General features: G+C 45.1%; 1 pseudogene; it reads left to right on the top strand.

Annotated features, from left to right (window-relative positions):
* The first annotated feature begins 5,050 nt into the window (after positions 1 to 5,050).
* On the top strand, positions 5,051 to 5,145 carry LOC133774078 (U2 spliceosomal RNA; annotated as a pseudogene).
* Positions 5,146 to 9,992: the final 4,847 nt, after the last annotated feature.

Here is a 9,992-nt window from a genome sequence, read left to right on the forward strand (position 1 = left end):
CACATGGTAGACCTGGATTGAATTCTAGGCTCTCAGCTTTGGCCTGGCCCATTTAGGAAGTGAACCAGAAGATGGAAGATCTCTGTCTCTCTCTCTCTCTCTCCGCCTTTCAAATAAGTAAAAATAGGGACTGGCAGATGCAGTTCCTGGCTCCTGGCCCAATCCCAGCTGTGGCAGGCATTTGGGGAGTGAACCAGAAGGTGGAATATTTCTCTTTCCCCCTCACCCAAGCTCTTGCAGAGGAATAAATAAATCTTTAAAATAATTTTAAAAAAACATTGGAAGAAAAAGACAAACAGCTCCTCCCCCAAGCCCCAATGTATGGACCTCACCGAGGTTCACTCCTCAAGGGAGTGAAAACCTCCAGGTGGATGTTCTTCTGATGACAAAATCGGGTGACAACAGAGTAAGGAAGCAGCAGGGAGAAAACCTGCAGGCAAGGGAGCTGACTCCAGCCCAGAGACAAACTCACAGCAAGGCGCTGTGCCTGCCTATTTGTCTTTGAAGTTGAGATGATTATCTCAGGTGGTGTATTGGTAGGTTTATTGCATTTGCAGGTTGAGCTGAAAAATAAAGTCAGATTTCTGATAATAGGAAGTCTTGTGGGCTGATTAGATTTTATGATAAAACAGGACCCGCAATGCAGTTGGGTGATGAGTTTTCTTCTATGCGTCAGTGTGGTGGTTTAGTGTGCAAAGCCACCGCTTGGAAGTGCCAGCATCCCATATGGGCTCCAGTTAGTGACCTGCCGCTCACAGGCTTCGTGATCCTGGGCCACGCACAAACCTAGCCAAGCAGCAGAGAAACGAGGTGTCGTTTGTGATCCACAACCTTCCTGTGCTGGCCAAGATGGCTGCTGTGAGCAAGGCCTGCGGAAACATGTTTGGCCTCATGCATGGGACCTGCCTGGAAACATCAGGTACAAGGGTGTGGGTCCAGTCTGTGCATGTGACCCCACTTTGAGGTCAGCCCCCTGTGGCCATGGCGGCCTCCTGCTGTGTATGGGCTTCCAGGCCCCCTCAGCCTGTGTGGACTGAGCAGCTTCGGTGGGAGTGGCCCGTGTTCTTGTTGACATCAGAATCTGGTGATGGGTGGGAGAGGGATGATGGTCTGGACTAGAACTAAGGTACGTTTCATGAGTCTTAAATTTTTAAAAAATGCCAGAGCGCATTCTTGGTTAAGATGAGGAATCCTGTTGTTTGTGTCGACTTCAGTGTAGCTCCCATTCTGGAGCCCTAACCACCTTTCTCCTATGTAGCGTTAATCATTCACAGATTGTTTGTTTTCGCCATTTTGAGGTTTTTGTTGTAGAAGTGTTTTTTATTTAAGAAAGTGGAGCTGACCAAGAACTTGCTGAGCCGCTGTACAGGATAGACCAGGCATCTGAGTTGATGGAAGGTGCAGCCTGCTGCAGGCCCAGTGAGGTGCTGGTCTGGGGGGAAGTGTCTGTAGAGGCACGGAGGTGGAGAAGCTGCTCTTGTCGTGTCACAACTAATGGTCCCTCTTTATTCCTTTGCCAGGAGGCCTCCTAATCTGTTTACCACGTGAGCAAGCAGCTCGGTTCTGTGCGGAGATAAAGTCCCCCAAATAGGGTGAAGGTCGCCAAGCATGGATTATTGGGATTGTAGAGAAGGGCAACCGTACCGCCAGGATCATAGACAAGCCCCGGATCATCGAAGTCGCACCGCAAGTGGCCACTCAAAACGTGAACCCCACACCCGGTGCCACCTCTTAATTTAGACGGAAGTAGCTACTCAGTTTTGTTTTTAATTAGATCGATTTCCTTTATCATCACTTCAATTAAAGACTATAAGCAACAAGAATCTCATTGTGTCTACACATCTGGTGACCTTAGGTCGATTTGTGAGTGGATACAATTAATAAAATAAAATCCATGGCCTTTTCTTCCTGTTACATTAACTGAAGATGCACCTACTCTTGAGGCAGCTTCTGAGTTGAGAATTATATTGTTATCCAATACTGTTGATTCATTTTGAATCTTTAGACACTTATCTCTCACCGCATAGGCTCTTCCTAAAGGTGCTTTCACATAGCACAGACGTTTCCAGTAGTGGTGTCAGGTAGCAGTTCATGTGTTTTCATTTGATGTGTATTTATCATAGAAGCCTGCTCTTTTTTCAAGCATCTTGACTGGCGTTCTGGAAAGACGGAATTGGTAAGTGAGAATGATGGCTTCTGAGCAGCAGGAGGGTTGCATGGTTCCTTTGAGTCTTATCATTCAAGAGCATCTCTTTGGCCCAGGACATTCTCCAATAATAGTGCATTCAGTTCAACAAGACAAGTGCTTCACTCTGCATGGAAAGCACTTTGAAGACCAAAAATGACATTTTATTTCTTTTTTTTGTAGCCTTCCTGATATTTACAGTAACATCATTAACTGTTTTCTTTGACATCAAAAAAAGATACTTTTTGCGATGTAATTAGTTGTTCTATAGTGCAATGAGGAATTGCCTTCCTGAAGGGGATTCATGTATAATACTCATTTACAATTCAATATATAATTATGCAAATAATTTTTATATATAATCAGTAATAAAGAATGTAGTGTGGATGGTAGTGTTTAATACATTTTATATGTGGAGGGAGCCAGGATGGCAGAATAGTGAGGGCTTGCACGGATAGTCCAGGAAAAGATAGTTTAATCAAAGTGGAGATACTATAGTTTCAGGGAAATGTTCGGGAAAAAAACTGCAGAGGAAACTCTTCCGGAACTAGGGGGGCATGGTGGACCTACGTGGAGGGCAAGTGTGCCCAAGGCTCGGGAGCCCAGCCAGGGAGTTTACACACCAGCGTTGGAAAGGGAGGTGAGGCAAAACCTGAGTAGCCTGAGACATTGGTGGGGAAACAGCAGAAGAGCTTAGAGGGAACGAGGCTTGAAGCCCCACTGGAGAAAGTTCAGCAGGCTAACTAGAGGAGAGAATAAATAAATAAATAAATGAATAAATAAATAAATAAATAAGTAAATAAAAGGGACCGGCAGGGACATGAGTCTCTCTCTTCAATCACCTTAAAAAGGTGAGTAAGATAAAGAGCAGGTGCCATTTTGGTCATACGTAAAAGCAGCGCCCGCCATCACCAAGCAGAAAAACCTGACTCTGGTGGGAGAACTAACAGGAGGTTAGGACCTAGTGAACGTGTGGAGCTAATGAACTGAGACTGTGAAAACTGAAGGTGCAGGAGAAAACTCACAGAGATGTGAGTACTCTCCAGAGAATACACAAACTCGGTAACCTTGGCAACCCGGTGGGAGACTGCAGATACCCACAGGGGCCAGAATTCAGACATTGACTACCTTCAATTCCACTCAGCTGTGTGGAATTACTTCCCTTCTGAATTTTAAAAAAAGAGAGAGCAAGAGAGAGACAGATAGAGAGCGAGTGAGAAAATTTACCACTCCTAACCTGGCACACCCTTAACCCTGAAGAACAAGAGTTCTCTGGGCACACCCATCACAAGCCTCTAAGGATACATCAAAAGCACTCAGTCCACTTAATCTAGAGTCATAGTATAATGAGAGAAACCACTACAGCGAAGAAACCAAAGAATATCTCCACAATGCCAAGCAACAAAAGCAGAAACCGAAGAAACAAGATCAAGGAAGACACTATGACGCCCCCAAATGAACAAGACACCCCAAGCCAAGATTATGAAAATGATGAGATAGAAGAAATGCAAGAAAGAGATCTCAAAAAAATTTATAAGAACATTAAGAAGTTCTCAAAAACAAATTCTTGAACTAGAGAAATCCTTACTGGACAGGATAGAAAATCTCTCTCATGAAAATGAAATTATAAGCAGGAATCAAATGAAATGAAGAAACTAGTAGAACATGAAATTGTGATCATGAAGAGAAATCAAAATGAAATGAAGAATTCAATAGATCAAATGACAAACTCATTAGTGAGCCTTAAAAACAGAGTCAGTGAAACAGAAGAGAGAATATCGGACTTAGAAGACAGAGCACAGGAAAGTTTACAGTTAAACCAAAGAAAAGAAGAGGAAATTAGAAATCTAAAAAATATAGTTGGGGATCTACATGATACTATTAAAAACCCAACATTTGGGTTCTAGGAGTTCCTGAAGGCATGGACAAAGGATTAGAAGGCCTTTTTAGTGAGATACTAGCAGAGAACTTCCTGGGTTTGAAGAAGGAGAGAAGCATCCTAGTACAGGAAGTTCATAGAACCCCTAGTAAACATGACCAAAAGAGAGCCTCACCACGACATGTTGTAATCAAACTCACCACAGTGAAACATAAAGATTCTAAAATGTGCAAGAGAGAAACATCAGATTACTCTCAGAGGCTCTCCAATTAGACTCACAGCAGACTTCTCATCAGAAACCCTACATTCTAGGAGGGAATGGCAAGATACAGCCCAGGTACTAAGAGAGAAAAACTGCCAGCCCAGAATATTATATCCTGCAAAGCTCTCATATGTGAATGAAGGTGAAATAAAGACCTTTCATAGCAAACAGAAATTGAATGAATTTGTTGCCACTTGTCCAGCACTGTAAAAGATGCTCAAAGATGCGTTACACACAGAAACACTACCATCAATAAGAAAGATGGTAAAGGAAGAAAACCTCGCAGTAAAAGATCACAGGAAGTTAAAAGCATATATTAGAAAATATCCTTGGCAAAATGGCAGGGCAAAGTTACTACTTATCAACAGTCACATTGAACGTTAATGGCCTCAACCCTCCAGTTAAAAGACACACAGACTGACTGAATGTATTAAGGAACAAAACCCATCTATTTGCTGCTTACAAGAAGCACATCTTTCCAATAAAGTTGCATGCTGACTGAAAGTGAAAGGTTGGAAAAAGATATTCCATGCCAACAGAAATGAAAAAAGAGCAGGTGTAGCCATCTTAATATCAGACAAAATCAACTTTAACACAGAAACTGTTAAGAGAGACAAAGAGGGGCACTATATAAAGATTAAGGATTAATTCAACAGGAAGATATAATGATTATCAATGTATATACACCTAATTACAGGGCACCGGTTTATTTAAAACATATGCTATCGCTTCTCGGCCTTTGGCTAAATCAAGTGTAGTATCTGTTCTTATCAGTTTAAAACATATGCTAAGGGACTTAAAGGGAGATGTAGACCCCTAGTACAATAGTACTGGGGGACTTGAATAGTCCACTCTCAGAAATAGACAGATCAACCAAACAGAAGATCAACAAGGAAACAGCAGATTTAAACGACACTATAGCCCAAATGGATCTAATAGATATCTACAGAACTTTCAATCCTACACATAAAGAATTTACATTCTTCTCAGCTGTACGTGGAACCTACTCTAGGACTGACCACATACTAGGCCATAAAGCAAGTCTCAGCAAATTCAAAAGAATTAGAATCATACCATGCAGCTTCTCAGACCACAGTGGAATGAAGTTGGAAATTAGCAACTCAGGAATCCCTAGAGAGTATGCAAACACAGGGAGACTGAACAAAATGCTCCTGAATGAACACGGGGTCATAGGAGAAATCAAAAGAGAAATAAAAAACTTTCTGGAAGTAAATGAGGATAACAGCACAACATATCAAAACTTATGGGATATGGCAAAAGCAGTGTTAAGAGGAAAGTTTATAGCAATAGGTGCCTACATCAAGAAATTGGGAAGGCACCAAATAAGTGAGCTTTGAGTGCATCTCAAGGATCTAGAACAACTGCAGCAAAACTAGACCCAAATCTAGTAGGAGAAGAGAAATAATTAAAATCAGAGAAGAAATCAACAGGATTGAATCCAAATAAACATTATAAAAAATCAGCCAAATGAAGAGCTGGTTTTTTGAAAAAAATAAACAATTCTAATTCAACTCCCTGCCAGTGTGCCTGGGAAAGCAGCCAAAGATGGCCCAAGTGTTTGGGCCCCTGCACCCAAAGGGACACTCGGATTGTAGTTCCTGTCTCTTTACAGCTACTTGAGAAGTGAACCAGTGGATGGAAGATCTCCGTGTCACTCTACCTTTCAAATAAATAAAAATCTTTAAAAAAAGAATCCTTATGAATTATGCAGGTACTAAACATGGCAGGAATCACAACAAAAATCAAGATTCTGTTGAGAACATGGGGAGTGTTAGATCCTCTCTGTTTAAATCTGTCATTTGACATGAGGATGGGAGTGGGTGGATTAGACAGGCCTTCCTTTAATGTGAAGCAGCTGGTAAGAAAGGCCGGTGCTGGGTGTCCAGATGTGTTCAAGCATCGCTGGCGTCCAGGCTTGCCGTAGGTGATGAGGGCAGGGGAGGCAGGGCTTGGAGCTGCTCTCTAGGCCTCCTGTGTGGCACAGTTCTTGAAATGCTCAATGGTTGCATTTTGCCACATGGATTCTCTCCATGTAGAACACAGTTGCCTGGGCAGAGCCAGTTGTGGGAGTCAGGTGCAGACAGCAGGACCCTCTGGTAACCCGATTGTCTTGCACCCAGCCACATGTTTTCAAGGCAGTTTTTAAGGTTTTGGGGGAAGAATACCAGAGAGTTTCTGGAGTATAAGAGAATGGACACGAGCAAAACTAAGCAGCACTGAAGGGGGGCTGGAACCTACAAAACCGCACATGCTGTGTATACTGCTGGGCAACTTGCTGCTGTTCGCTCACATGCTGGACCTGCCAGCCTGGCTGTTTAGTGACAGGAAGGGCCCCACTCATTTCAGCCTGGACATCCCGTTGTCTGGGCTGTAGGGTACTCCGTCCCCGAGATGCAGAGAGTGAACATGCTCCTGCCTGCTCCGTAAGCTGTCTCAGCTCCCTCACCTGGCGTTTTCTTGAGCACTAATCGTTGAGATGTTGCAAACCTGGCGCTTGTACTGCCTTGCCCTAGCTGTGAGATCTGAGGATCATGAGATAGTAGCTCTCTCCGTAGCCCTCTGTGGCCTTAAGCACCAAGTATTCAGTGACTATTACTATTTGCTTTCTAATCTGCAGGGTGTTTTAAAGGAAATGTGAATTATTAAAAAACAAAAATAAAACCCAGAAGACTTGAGTAACAAAGCCATTGAGCTGTCACTAAATTTTATTCACCACAGACAAGGAATTCTCCAAAGTCTCCATCTCACCTGTTAACTCAAGAACAGGAAAGTGTGGAAATGCAAAAGAAACATCCATGCTTGAATCCCTAGAACCACTGCTTCGCAGAAGGTAAGGGGTGAGCAATGCGGGTGAGAACAGAGGCCTGCGTTCCTTTTCCATCACTGGGGTAGCCAGTTCCCACAGTAGGGTGGCTTCAAACCAGGCCAGTTGTTGTGTTACAGTTCTGTAGACTGTGTGTTCAACTAGGACCTGGGTGGACGTCACGTAGGAGCAGCCATCCAAGGGGGTAGCCTTGCCTTTCCCTTTGCAGCTTCCAGAGTGTGCCCGGGTTCCTTTCCTTGTGGCCCCTCCATCCTCAAAACCAACATTGTTAGCATCTCTGGCCTGCTTTCCATCAACATTCTGGACTCCTGATGACATTGGATCCACTCAGAGAATCCAGGTTAATCTCCCTGTTTCAAGTCCCTTATCTTGTTTTCTGGGTACCAGGACACGGGCATATCTGGAGGGACGTAACACCCATGGGGAGCTCCAGCAAGGCAGAGATTTTTGCAGCTACAAAACCAAGCTCTTGGCTTAAACTCAGCACTCAAAATGTGCTTATGTAACCATTCCAAGTAGGGGCTAGCAGGCAGGAAGCTCTCTCTGCCACCAGCTGCCAAGCCTGTGCGCAGACCAATGGGCCACCAGGCAGGTTGTGCACAATCGACTTTGGCACAGTACAAGGATCACCTGGCAGTTGGTGACTGATACTTGAGAAGCATCACATGGAAATTTCGCACATGTTGCATGTTCTAAGGATCTGCCTCTGCTGGTTTATAGTGTCTCTGATGCACAGTCAGACTTCCAGAGTCTCTCTCTCTCTCTCTCTTCACAAACACACACACACACATACACACACACAAACACACAAACTTTAACTTGATTCTTGGTTTCCAGAGGGCTGGGCACTTGCTGTAATGTCTTGAATTCCATCGGGGCCACCCATACCGTGACTCCCCTTTCACTAATGTCCTCAGAGGCCACAGGTATAAGGTGGCAACATCACAGAATGAACCTGTGTATCCTTGAATCACTACTTTAGCAAGAGGCACTGGGCAGTCAACTGGATTGTTTTGTTAGATTTAGCGCCTCCCAGTGGCCTAGCCCCAATGGTCCCAGCCTGAGTTTATCTCAGGACCCTGAATGTGAATGGGAAAAAACAAGACCATGTTTCCACACAAGGCCACACTCATCTTTTCCTGGGGAGTAGGATGTGAACATATCTTCCAGCACGGGGGACACCATCTTTTGGAGGTGTCAGGGATCCTATTTTGAGGGGGTTGGTCGGTGCTGTGGCATAGTGGGTAAAGCTGCTGCCTGCAGTGCTGGCATCCCAAATGGGCGCTGGTTCAAGTCCTGGCTGCTCCACCTCTGATCAAGCTCTCTGTTATGGCCTGGGAAAGCAGTAGAAGATGGCCCAAGTCTTTGGACTTCTGCACTCGCGTGGGAAACCGGAAAGAAACTCCTGGCTCCTGGTTTCAGATCAGTGCACCTCTGGCTGTTGCATCCAACTGGGGAGTGAACCAGCAGATGGAAGACCTCTCTCTTTCTCTCTCTGCCTCTGCCTCTCTGTAACTCTGCCTTTCAAAAAATAACTCTTTAAGAAAGAGAGGGAGGTGGGGGGAAGGGAAGAAGGAAGGAAGGAAGGAAGGAAGGAAGGAAAAAAGGAAGGAAGGAAGGAAAAAGAAATCCTAGAGGCAATATGATGTTGACCATTGGTGACACGGGGTCTGGAGTTCAGCATCTCACTCCTTGCTTTGCCTCTCAAATTTAAATAGATAATTAAATAAACACTTCTTTTTTTTTATTTAACAGAGTTAGACAGTGAAAGAGAGACAGAGAGAAAGGTCTTCTTTCCTTGGTTCACCACCCAATTGGCGCTACGGCCGGAGCTATGCCAATCTGAAGCCAGGAGCCAGGGCTTCCTCCTGGCCTCCCACATTGGCCATCTTCCACTGCCCTCCCAGGCCACAGCAGAGAACTGGACTGGAAGAGGAGCAACCAGGACTAGAACCCATCGCCCATATGGGATGCTAGCACCGCAGGCGGAGGATTAACCAAGTGAGCCACGGTGCCGGCCCCCACTTCATTTATTTTTTAAAAACCGTTTATTTATTTTATGTGAAATCAGAGTTACACAGAGAGAGAAAAAGAGGCAGAGAGAGAGAGGGAGAGGGAGAGGGAGAGGAGGAGGGAGAGAGGGAGAGGGATAGAGGGAGAGGGAGAGAGGGAGAGAGGTCTTCCATCCGCTGGTTCACTCCTAAAGTGGCTGCAACGGCCCAAGCTGGGCCGATCTGAAGCCAGGAGCCAGGAGCTTCTTCCGGGTCTCCCACGTGCGTGCAGGGGCCCAAGGACTTGGACCATCTTCTACTGCTTTCCCAGGCCATGGCAGAGAGCTGGACTGAAAGTAAAGCAGCCAGGTCTCGAACTGGTCCCCATATGGGATGCCAGCACCACAGGCAGTGGCTTTACCTGCTACGCCACAGCGCTGGCCCCAGCTAAACACTTTAAAAGGCAACACAGTTCCTGAAGATGCTTACTCAGGAAATGTCCAGGCAGTCCAAATTGCTGCTGAAGAATGCCAATAACATCAACCAAATTACCCCTTTATTTAAAAAACTGCTTTAATTCCTCATGGGTTCATAAATGAACAAATTTGTTTAAAATTTTTTTTTTAATAATGTCTTTGAGAGGAACAGAGAAGGGGAGTGTTCCCATTGGATGTTTCACTCCCCCAATTCCCACAACGGCATGGGTTGGGCTGGCCCAAGTCAGAAACTCAATCCAAGGCGGCCACAGTCCAGCTATCCAGTGTGGAGGGCAGGGACCCAACCACTGGAGCCGTCGCCGCCTCTCAGGAAGCTGGAGACAGGAGCCGACG

This window comes from Lepus europaeus, chromosome 14, assembly GCF_033115175.1.
Source record: "Lepus europaeus isolate LE1 chromosome 14, mLepTim1.pri, whole genome shotgun sequence".
Classification (NCBI taxonomy): Eukaryota; Metazoa; Chordata; class Mammalia; order Lagomorpha; family Leporidae; genus Lepus; species Lepus europaeus.